The sequence below is a fragment of the Babylonia areolata genome, chromosome 18, assembly GCF_041734735.1.
Source record: "Babylonia areolata isolate BAREFJ2019XMU chromosome 18, ASM4173473v1, whole genome shotgun sequence".
Taxonomy (NCBI): Eukaryota; Metazoa; Mollusca; class Gastropoda; order Neogastropoda; family Buccinidae; genus Babylonia; species Babylonia areolata.
The window spans coordinates 28,847,101-28,857,100 of NC_134893.1; the positions used below are offsets into that span (position 1 = coordinate 28,847,101).

Genomic DNA, 10,000 nt, shown 5'->3' on the forward strand with positions numbered 1-10,000 from the left:
ACTGAGCGTCTAGTCTTTCGGATGAGACGATAAACCGAGGTCCCGTGTGCAGCACGCACTTGGCGCACTGAAAAAGAACCCATGGCAACGAGAGTGTTGTCCTCTGGCGAAATTACGTAAAATGAAATCCACTTTCATAGGTACACAAATAATTATGTAAGCATGCACTCAAGGCCTGACTAAGCGCGTTGGGTTATGCTGCTGGTCAGGCATCTGCTCAACAGATGTGGTGTAGCGTGTATGGATTTGTCCGAACGCAGTGACGCCTCCTTGAGAAAGTGAAACTGAAACTGAAACTGTGTGTGTGTGTGTGTGTGTGTGTGTGTGTGTGTGTGTGTGTGTGTGTGCTCTTTCTGTATGGGTATTATAGATGATGTAACCTTGAACAGTACTGTGCAAAGGCGTTGATGAATAAAGACTTGCTGATTCTCCTTTGATTTGGGTGGTGGGTGGGTCGGCGGGGTAGGGGTGGGGGGCGTCGCCAGGGGGTCTTATTCAGTGGTACCCGAAGAATTGTGTAAAACAGTCAAAATTATGAATAAGAAGTTATAACGCTTCTACTTTTAAAAAAAAATGGAAAGAAAAGAGAAGGAACTACATTCTAATGACGAATAATGTAGATCAGACTAAAACGAGTAGTCCCTATTTTCCATCTCCCCTCTCTGTCTGTCTGTCTGTCTGTCTCTCTCTCTCTCTCTCTCTCTCTCTCTCTCTCTCTCTCTCTCTCTCTCTCTCTCTCTCTCCTCTCTCTCTCTCTCTCTCTCTCTCTCTCTCTCTGAACAGTATTTACTTCCGTTTTATTGAATTTACGTATAATTATATGCATTAATGTCAGCCTAATATTCTGATTGATAGCCTTCCGTCACAATAGTTTTGAGGGGTCAGAACATTTTCCCCACCTCTTTCTCTAAAGGTGGGGTGGCACAAGAAGGTTTTCATGCAGTGCCGTCGGTGGAACATCATCTTCGGGCCTTCTTCTTGCCGTCAGACCGACCGTTCTGTGTGAAGTGTTCCCGGCTGGCTTACCCTACACATGTGGAACTGATGACCAGAAATTATAGGAATAAAGTCGTTTGAACGATATTTGGGGGGGGGGGGGGGAAGCTGTAGTTATTACCCAAATTTGAAAGGAAGTGCATTCGGGGGGGGGGGGGGGGGGGCGTGGGGGGGGAATGGAACACGTTTTCTGAAAGAGTCCAGTGTGTGTGTGTGTGTGTGTGTGTGTGTGCATAATCGATAATGATAAAACAAAAAAATGACGCACAGATTTAAGGTGATTTCGCGACGTTTTTCAACTGTTCGGCCAATAATTAGGGAACCAAAACAGTTGACAAAAACGATAATACACTGTTATTTTTCAAATCGTACACTGTTTAATGTTATCAGTAATGGATTCTCATCAAAAATTTTGTGAACATGATATCCAACAGGTTGTTTTGTTTTAATTTTGTTGTTGGCTGTGCCCACATTTCTTCCTCTCCACTCCTCTGTGTGACTGACGGAGTAAACGTCCACTCCTTGTGAACACTGCTCATTCCGTCTTGAGGGGAAATTGTGGATATTGCCCGTTTTTTCTTTGCTCGTTTTTGCTGTGTGGGCGGGGCGGGCGGGGGGGGGAGGTGTGCTTTCTTTTTTTCCTTTGCCCTTTGTTCTGTCTCTTTCCTGAAGTCTTTAGTTTTTGTTGGTTTATTACTAAACACCACAGTCGGATTTTCAGAATAAAATGTTTTCAATCCTGTATACATACCTGCAGGTATTTATTTAGACATGATCCGTCCAATTCGGACAGTCCGTCAATGTCGAATGTGTCTGGTGCTAAAGTTCTGTGTCGTGGCGCGCACACACACACACACACACACACACACACACACACACACACACACATTTCTTTTATCGGTTCCCGTTGACTGCCCTTTTTGAGAGTCCCCCACGTTGGAACTGACTGCCTTTTGTGTCTGTGTACAGCCCTGTGATTTGGTTGTAAAGATATCTTATCGATCTTAGGTACGCAGGAACCTTGCTGCAGTCACGTTGTTTTATACACGTCCTTGACGACCGTTAACAACTTTTCGGAACTTCGGAAACAAATCTTGTACGGTGTCATAGTTGAGAAGGAAGTGTTATTTTCTTATGTAATGCTTGTTTTCGTAGTGAGGAAAAAGAAACAGGGTATAATAGTGTCTTTTTGTTGTCATGGATCATTACTGTTCCTTCTTTCTATAGTCTCTACTTTTCTCGTGACATCATTGATTCGATAATAATATAAGAAACGTGAAGCAATCGGTATAACCATTGAAAGAATCGGTAAAGAAACAATGAAAGATTCGCTACAAATAATGAAATAATCGGTTAAAAAATCTGATTGACAACCATCGAAAGAATCGACGCAAACAATGAAATAATCGAATCGATGTAAATAAAAAAAATGATAAAAATAATGAAATGACCGCCATAAACAATGAAATGACCGCGACCGCTTTAAACAATGAAATGACCGCGACCGTTTTAAACAGTAAAATCATAGCATTGAACAGTGACATTTCTTCTTCCTCGTTCGCCTCCCATGAGATGAGCAGCCCGGTGTCCTCGATGAAGGCTGCCGTCCGTCGGAGCTCCTCCAGGGTACCGTACAGTTTGGCTTCCACTGCTGTCGGTGTTGGCCAGTACTTCCTCCTGGATGCTGCATGCGTCCTAAAGTCTTGAAGGATGTGGTCGGTTGTCATTGGTCCCTCACCACAAGGGCACTCTCCACTCTGTCCAATGCCAAATTTTGTGTGCATGTGGAGGAACAGGCGGTTGTGTCCAGTCCTCAGGCGGAAGATCTTGACCTGTTCCCGTAGTTCCAGCAAATGGTATCTGTCTTCTGGGTTAATGAGATAACTGGTAATAAACAATGAAATAACCGCTTTACCCTTTCACCGCCAGTCAGTTTAGAGTGCAAATTAACCTTGTGCAGGAACTACAGAAAATATGGTGTCTAAGAATAGCTGGGGATTCCCCTGTGATGTGTAGAAAAAATTGCAAATCCTACCACTGAAAATTAAGAGCATTAGGTTAATGCACAAAAGGCTCATCATCTGGTTGCATTTCAATGACATGGGTGCTTTACCTAGCTGGTGCCGAAATGCGGCCATGGCGGTGAAAGGGATTTAAACAAGCTGAACAGATTGCGTGTCTACAACATGATAGTGGATGAAAACATGTGCCGCTAATAACTACACAACCTCTATGCCTTTTACAGAAACAAAAAAAAAATTTGCAAAGATTGAAAAGGGAAATGTAAAATGCAATAAAGAGCCATTTTAAATCTCTTCGTGAGAGAGAGCTAATAGTATGCCTAATATGATATGACGGCAGTTTCATTCTCCATAGACTCCTCAAATATATATATATATATATATATATATATATATATATATATATATAAAGAGAAAAGTTATATATATAAAGAGAAAAAGAAAAGACACATCAATCTGTCAAATATTCCAAATTTTCGGAACGATCACGTTCCTTCCTCAAGGGATAAGTTGTTTACATGTTACCAGGGTCACTCTTACGCTATATAGTCCATCCCTCGCGTGTAAAAGAACCCATGACAACCACAGAGTTGTCCCTGGCACAAGTTCAAATAAGATCCATGTGTGTGTGTGTGTGTGTGTGTGTGTGTGTGTGTGTGTGTTGAATCAGTTTATGAATGTGTCAAATGTGAAATTATTCTTTTTCTTTATACTACCCATCAACCACTCCCATAGTCTCGAGATAAAATGATGCTATTTTAAAACACGTACTCACTAAATTCCTCGTAATTTAGTTGCCTGTCTCTGACTGTCTGTCTGTCTGTCTGCCTCTCTCTCTCTCTCTCTCTCTCTCTCTCTCTCTCTCTCTCTCTCTCTCTATCTATCTATCTATCTATCTATCTCTTTCCCTTTCTTTCTCCGTCTCAATCTCTCACCCTGGCTTTTTTTTTCTCTCTCTCTCTCTCTCCCTCCCTCTCTCTCTCCCTCTCTCTCCCTCCCTCTCTCTCTCCCTCCCCTCTCTCTCTGTCTCTCTTCCTCTCCCTCCCTCCCTCTCCCTCCTTCCCTCCCTCTCTCTCTCCCTCTCCCTCCCTCCCTCTCTATCTCCCTCTCCCTCTCCCTCTCTCTCTCTCTCTCTCTCTCTCTCTCTCTCTCTCATATGTCCATCAATCCGTCATCCTTTACAGGACACGTTTCCTTTTCGTTGGATCAGTAATCAGTAGCGTTCCACTCCTACAGCCTATTCAGAATCCCTTTCATGTGTGTATTACCCTTGGTGATCGGCTGGACTTTAAGCCACAAAGATTTCCCTGTGTGTGCTGGGCGTCGAGACAGCGATATATTTCATTAAGCCCAGAAACAATGCCATGTTCCTTTCCACAAGCCCTGGCTTGGGGAAATCGTGACTCTCAACCGCTTGAAGAGCATCTCTACAAAGTTTGTTTTTTTGTTGTTGTTTTTTTTGTTTTTTGTGTTTTTTTTGTTAGCTAAGGCAGCTAAACCCGCGGCTGTCTATTGATCATCTGCTGCTCCAGTCTGAATAATAATCATAATCGGTGTATATGTATATATATGTATATATATATATATATATATATATATATCGTTGTCTCTTTTGTGTGCAGAAACACGCCAAAACGCTTTCACATCCAACTTTCACACAACTTGAAAACAGCTCTGAAACAATGGACGAAAGACAAAATCTCTCTCTCTCTCTCTCTCTCTCTCTCTCTCTCTCTCTCTACATATATATATATATATATATATATATATATATAGGGGGTGGGGGGGTGCCAGAGTGATAAGAAACTCTAGGGAGAGCTGGACAGTACAATGTCTTCAGAGAAGAAGCCCCCCTCAGTCAAGTGTCTCGGCTCTTGACTCCTTACACTCTAAGGGGGCTGGGCCGCACCCAGGTCATGACTCCTGGATGCCCACGTATTGCCGCCTTTTCTTCCAGAGAAACTAAGGGCGCATAAGGGGAGAGAGTGTGGGGGGGGGAGGGGGCTGTTTTGGAAAGAGGTTTTGAGGCCAGACTTCAAAGAACTGAGGGTATGGATGGCATTCTGACAAAAAAGGAGTCCACATGTGAATTGTGTTGTTGGTGTTTTTTCCCCAAGTATTTTTTTTTTCATAAAATAAAACTAGAGAGGATCAGACATTCGTTTATTGTAGCTGTTTCACATTATCTTATATGTTTGTTGTTGTTGTTGTCTGTTCATCTGTTGTACCCATGTACTGTCTCATCTCATCTCATCTATCCCTTGACCCGTGGGTGGGTCGTTGGGGCACCATGGATGACTGCCTGGTCAGCTCGCGCCACCTGCCTCGGTCCTCAGCGGCCCTTTGAGTTGTGGCAAATGGCAGGCCCGTCCACTCTTTGATGTTGTCCTCCCACCGCTTTCTCTGTCTGCCTCTCTTCCTCCTTCCTTGTACGGTACCCTGCAGGATGGTCTTGGCTAGGCCGTCTGATCGTGTGACGTGTCCATACCAGCGGAGCTTGCGTTCCTTCACTGTGGTTAGCAGGTCTTTGAATGGGCCAATGGCGTTTTGGACTCTTCTTTTCACTTCCTCATTTGTGATGTGGTCTTTGTATGTAATGTTCAGGATCTTGCGGAAGCATCTCATTTCCAGGGCCTGGATTCTTCTCTGGAGTTCTGCAGTGAGGGTCCAGGATTCGCAAGCGTATAGAAATATTGAGAAGATGAGGGAGCGCATTAGTCTGATTTTGGACGAGAGGGAGATCTTTTTGTCCTTCCATATAGTCTTCAATCGACTCAGTGCGGCAGTAGTCTGCGCGATTCTGGACAGGACCTCTGGTTTCGAACCCTCGTCTGACACAATGGCACCCAAGTATTTGAAGGAGGAGACTTCTTCCAGTTTTTCACCGTTTACGTGCAAGTTGGACGTTACGCCTTGGCTGTTGTTGGTCATAACCTTGGTCTTCTCGGCACTGATCTCCATGCCGTAGGCTGATGATGTCTTGTCAAGTTTGTGCACGAGTTCTTCGAGTTCTTTCTCTTCTCCTGCCAGGCCATCAATGTCATCGGCAAAGCGCAGGTTGGTGATGACTCTGCCTCCAATGCTGACAGTTCCCACATGATCTTCCAGGGCGTCAGTCATGATCCTTTCAAGAAAGAGTTTGAAGAGAGTGGGAGAGAGTAGACAGCCCTGTCTGACTCCGACCGTGGTTCTAAACCAGTTACCCGTGCTACCATTGAAGAGGACTGCACTGGTTGCTCTTTCGTATAGGTTCTGTATGGCTTGGATGATGTCTTCACTGATGTTGAATTTGTGCATGGTGGCCCATAAGGCAGCGTGCCATACCCTGTCGAACGCCTTCTTGAAGTCAATGAAGACGTGGTAGAGGTCTCTTTGGTGCTGGAGATATTTCTCGCACAGCAAGCGCAGGTTGAAGATTTGTTCTGTTGTGCTTCTCCCTGCTCTGAAGCCGGCCTGCTCTTCGGCGATGATCATTTCTGCTTGCGGCTTCAGTCGGTTGAGAAGGACCTTTAGCATGACCTTGCTGGGGTGGCTGATTAGGCTGATAGTGCGGTAGTTTTTACACTGTTGTAGATTGCCCTTCTTGGGGATTGTGATGACCAATGATTGTGTCCAGGTGGTTGGCCACTCTCCCGTCTGCAGGATCTTATTACAGATGGTGGTGAGGGCACTGTATTGTTTCAATAAAAGTGTTATGTAAGTATATCTGTGTGTATGTGCTATACTGTAAGTATCTGTCTTAAAGTGGATTACGTAAAGGCGAAAATGTGCATTTTTATCAACGTAAAGTATTGTAGTCCTTGTTCATTACATCTGAGTATCATATAGTTTCAGAGTTTTTTAATTTGATATTGCACGAGTGGAAATGCGTTACATGAAGCATTATGTCTTTTAGTATGGTGTCTATATTTTCAGATAATCTTTCATATATTGTGGCTTCGTTATGTGTGAATATTATGTTTTATGTACGTTGTACTTCCCTGTTTTATTTATGATTGACCTTTAAATAGTAAATGATATCTAGAATTAGTCGTATTAATTTGTAAGATCAATACTTTTTTGTGTAGTTTCTTTTGCGCTATTGCATCGTTTTAGATTCGTGAAACTTACATACGTTTACGTTCTGTACGTTTGTGGCAAACTGTTTTTATTCACTTTCAAAAGTGCTGAAGTGTCTTTGTGTTCTACTTGCAGAGCGCAGGAGTTTTTATTTCATTTTTATTCAGTACAATCTGTCATTCCATCTTTTTTTTCTCTCTCTCTCTCTCTCTCGCTTTTTCTCTCTTCGTTTCTTTTCTTTTCCTTTATGTTTTTTTTTTCTTTCTTCCATTATTTTCTTTCTATTTTGTTCTTTTTCTCTTTCTCTCTTTCTTTCTTTCTTTCTTTCTTTCCCCTCTTTTTTCTTAATGACAGAATGAGTGACGTGGGATTTTGCTGGGAGAGGAGGACTAGGAAAAGAAGGGGGTCTCCCAAGAGATGTGGCAAGGTGGAGGATATGTGTGAGGGGGGAGGGAGGTAGGGGAATTGGGGAAGGTGGCTGGGGAATGCGAGGGGAGGGGTATGAGTGAGGGGGGGATTCGGCAACAAAAGAATTGCAGGGAAGGGGGAGGAAAGGGGGAGGGGGGGGGAAGAGAGTTGCCTGCTGCTGCCTTTCCTGGGTCTATACTTTGCTTTTTCTCTTCTTCTTCTTCTTTTCTTTTTTTTTCTTTTTTTTTCTTTTTTCTTTTTCTTTCCTTTTTTCAATCGATGGCGAAAATGTCGGATGTGATGTAGTGGACTGGGAGTTGTAACTGACAGAGAGAAATTGGGCTGAATCCACGCACACACACACACACACACACACACACACACACACACACACACACAAACGCCTGTAAGGCACACCACAAGTGCAAACACGCGCACGACTGCACTTACACACACACAAACACATACATACATACATACATACATACATACATACATACATACATACATACATACATACATACATACCACAGTTTTTAATAAGAGAGCTCATGAGTGGCGAAAATCTCTCTCTCTCTCTCTCTCTCTCTCTCTCTCTCTCTCTCTCTCTCTCTCTCTCTCTCTCTCTCTCTGTCTGTCTGTCTGTCTGTCTGTCTCTCTCTCTCTCTCTCTTCCTCTCTCTCTCCCTGTCCCTTCCTCTCCAATCTCTCTCTCTCTCTGTTCATTTATCTATTTATATCTATACATTAATTATGAATGAGTCTATCTATCTAACACAAATCTTTTTTCTCCTTTTAGTGTTTATTTCAACAGAAAAAAGACAAAAACGGTTTCGCGCATTCACATGGATTTGTTTTATATTTGTATATCTCCATCTCAATCTCAGTTTCTCTCTCTTTCTTTTTCTCTCTCTCTCTATCTCTCTCTCTCTCTCTCTCCCTCTCTCTCTTTCTCTCTCTCTCTATTTGTCTGTCTGTCTCTCTATGTCTCTGTCTCTGTCTCTGTCTCTCTCTCTCTCTCTCTCTCTCTCTCTCTCTCTCTCTCTCTCTCTCTCTCTTAGTTTGTGATGTGACGGTTTCTCTTTCCCACAAAGAAACAAAAGAAAAACATGGCTTTGATTCAATGGAAGAGAGAGAGAGGGAAAATGATGACTCACAATGATGTGAATATGCATTCTGTTTGATGTGAAGTGTCTTTTGACGAAGGAAACAGACAACGCTTAGTCGGTGCAAAATGCAAATGTGCAAAAACGACAGCCTGATTACACCAGTGAACATTCCACAGTGGTTATCAACGAAAAACATCGTCATCCGATGAGTAAAGGGCGGGGGGGGGGGGGGGGATAAAGCACACACTTTGTGCAAGGACAGAACAACAGTACAAAGAGTGCATGCTATAGTTCTCAATTATGCACTAGATGTTTCATCTTTTCAATCGTTCATTTTTTTTTTCTTCTATCTTAAAATATTTGAAAATCACGCTATTATTATTATTATTATTATTATTATTATTATACATTAGCATCAGCATTATCATCATCATTCTTCTTCTTATCATTATTGTTGTTGTAGCTGCTGCTGCTGCTGCTGTTGCTGCTGTTGTTGTCCTTATCTTTAAAATAATCCTATTGCTGCCATTGTCTCTGTTCTCCTTGTTGTTGCTATTATTGTTGTTCTTGTTCATGTTCTCGATGTTATACTGTTATGATTCTATGGCGTACTGCAGCGTGAAGAGGTTAGCTTCAATGCAAGGAAGGTGAGGGGGAGGGGGGCAGTAGCGTACGTAAAAAAATAATTTAAAAAAACCACGGCAACAAATCCTGTTGGAAAATTCACTTGAAAAAGGAAAAAAAAAATGGGCGAAGCTCCAATGTGGTGATTCGCTCTCCCCGGGGAGAGCAGCCCGAATTTCACACAGACAAGTCTGGTATGACAAAAAATAATAATACGATACTGTGCATTAAAATACAGTACAATGCAATACAATACGATACAATATATCACAAACATGTTGTGACAAAGAGTGATACAATACAGTATAATACAACACCGTAGGTAATCAGCACTGTGAAACTAAGTCATGTTCAGGGAATACATACACCAAAGATTTCAGTCAATATCACAGAATGCTTGGTATGATATGCAGTCCAGTGCATGCAGTGTATGTCATATTAAATTCTGTCAAACACAGGGAACACGCGTGTTGTGAATTTCGGTCAAGTATAGGAAATTCGTGTATTGTAAAAATCAGTCAAGTACATGAAATGCATATCTAGAATATGCATTACTGGAAATAAGTATATTAAGAAAAACGGTCAGGTGTTGGGAATTTCAGATAATTACAAGAATTTCATGTACTCTGAAGTTCATTCAGTAACAGATAGCCAGTGTACTTTAAAAGATTCAATCAACTGTAGAGAATTCATGTATGTATTTCTACGTTGGATTAACCTGCATGTTTTCATGGATTATATATATATATATTTCTAAAAACAAAAATAAGAACTTTTTTTAATT

General features: G+C 42.1%; 1 protein-coding gene across 1 annotated transcript in view; it reads left to right on the forward strand.

Annotated features, from left to right (window-relative positions):
* The window catches only part of LOC143292624 (neuronal acetylcholine receptor subunit alpha-10-like), a 157,939-nt gene that overhangs the window by 56,718 nt on the left and 91,221 nt on the right, over positions 1 to 10,000 (forward strand). The window lies entirely within an intron of this gene.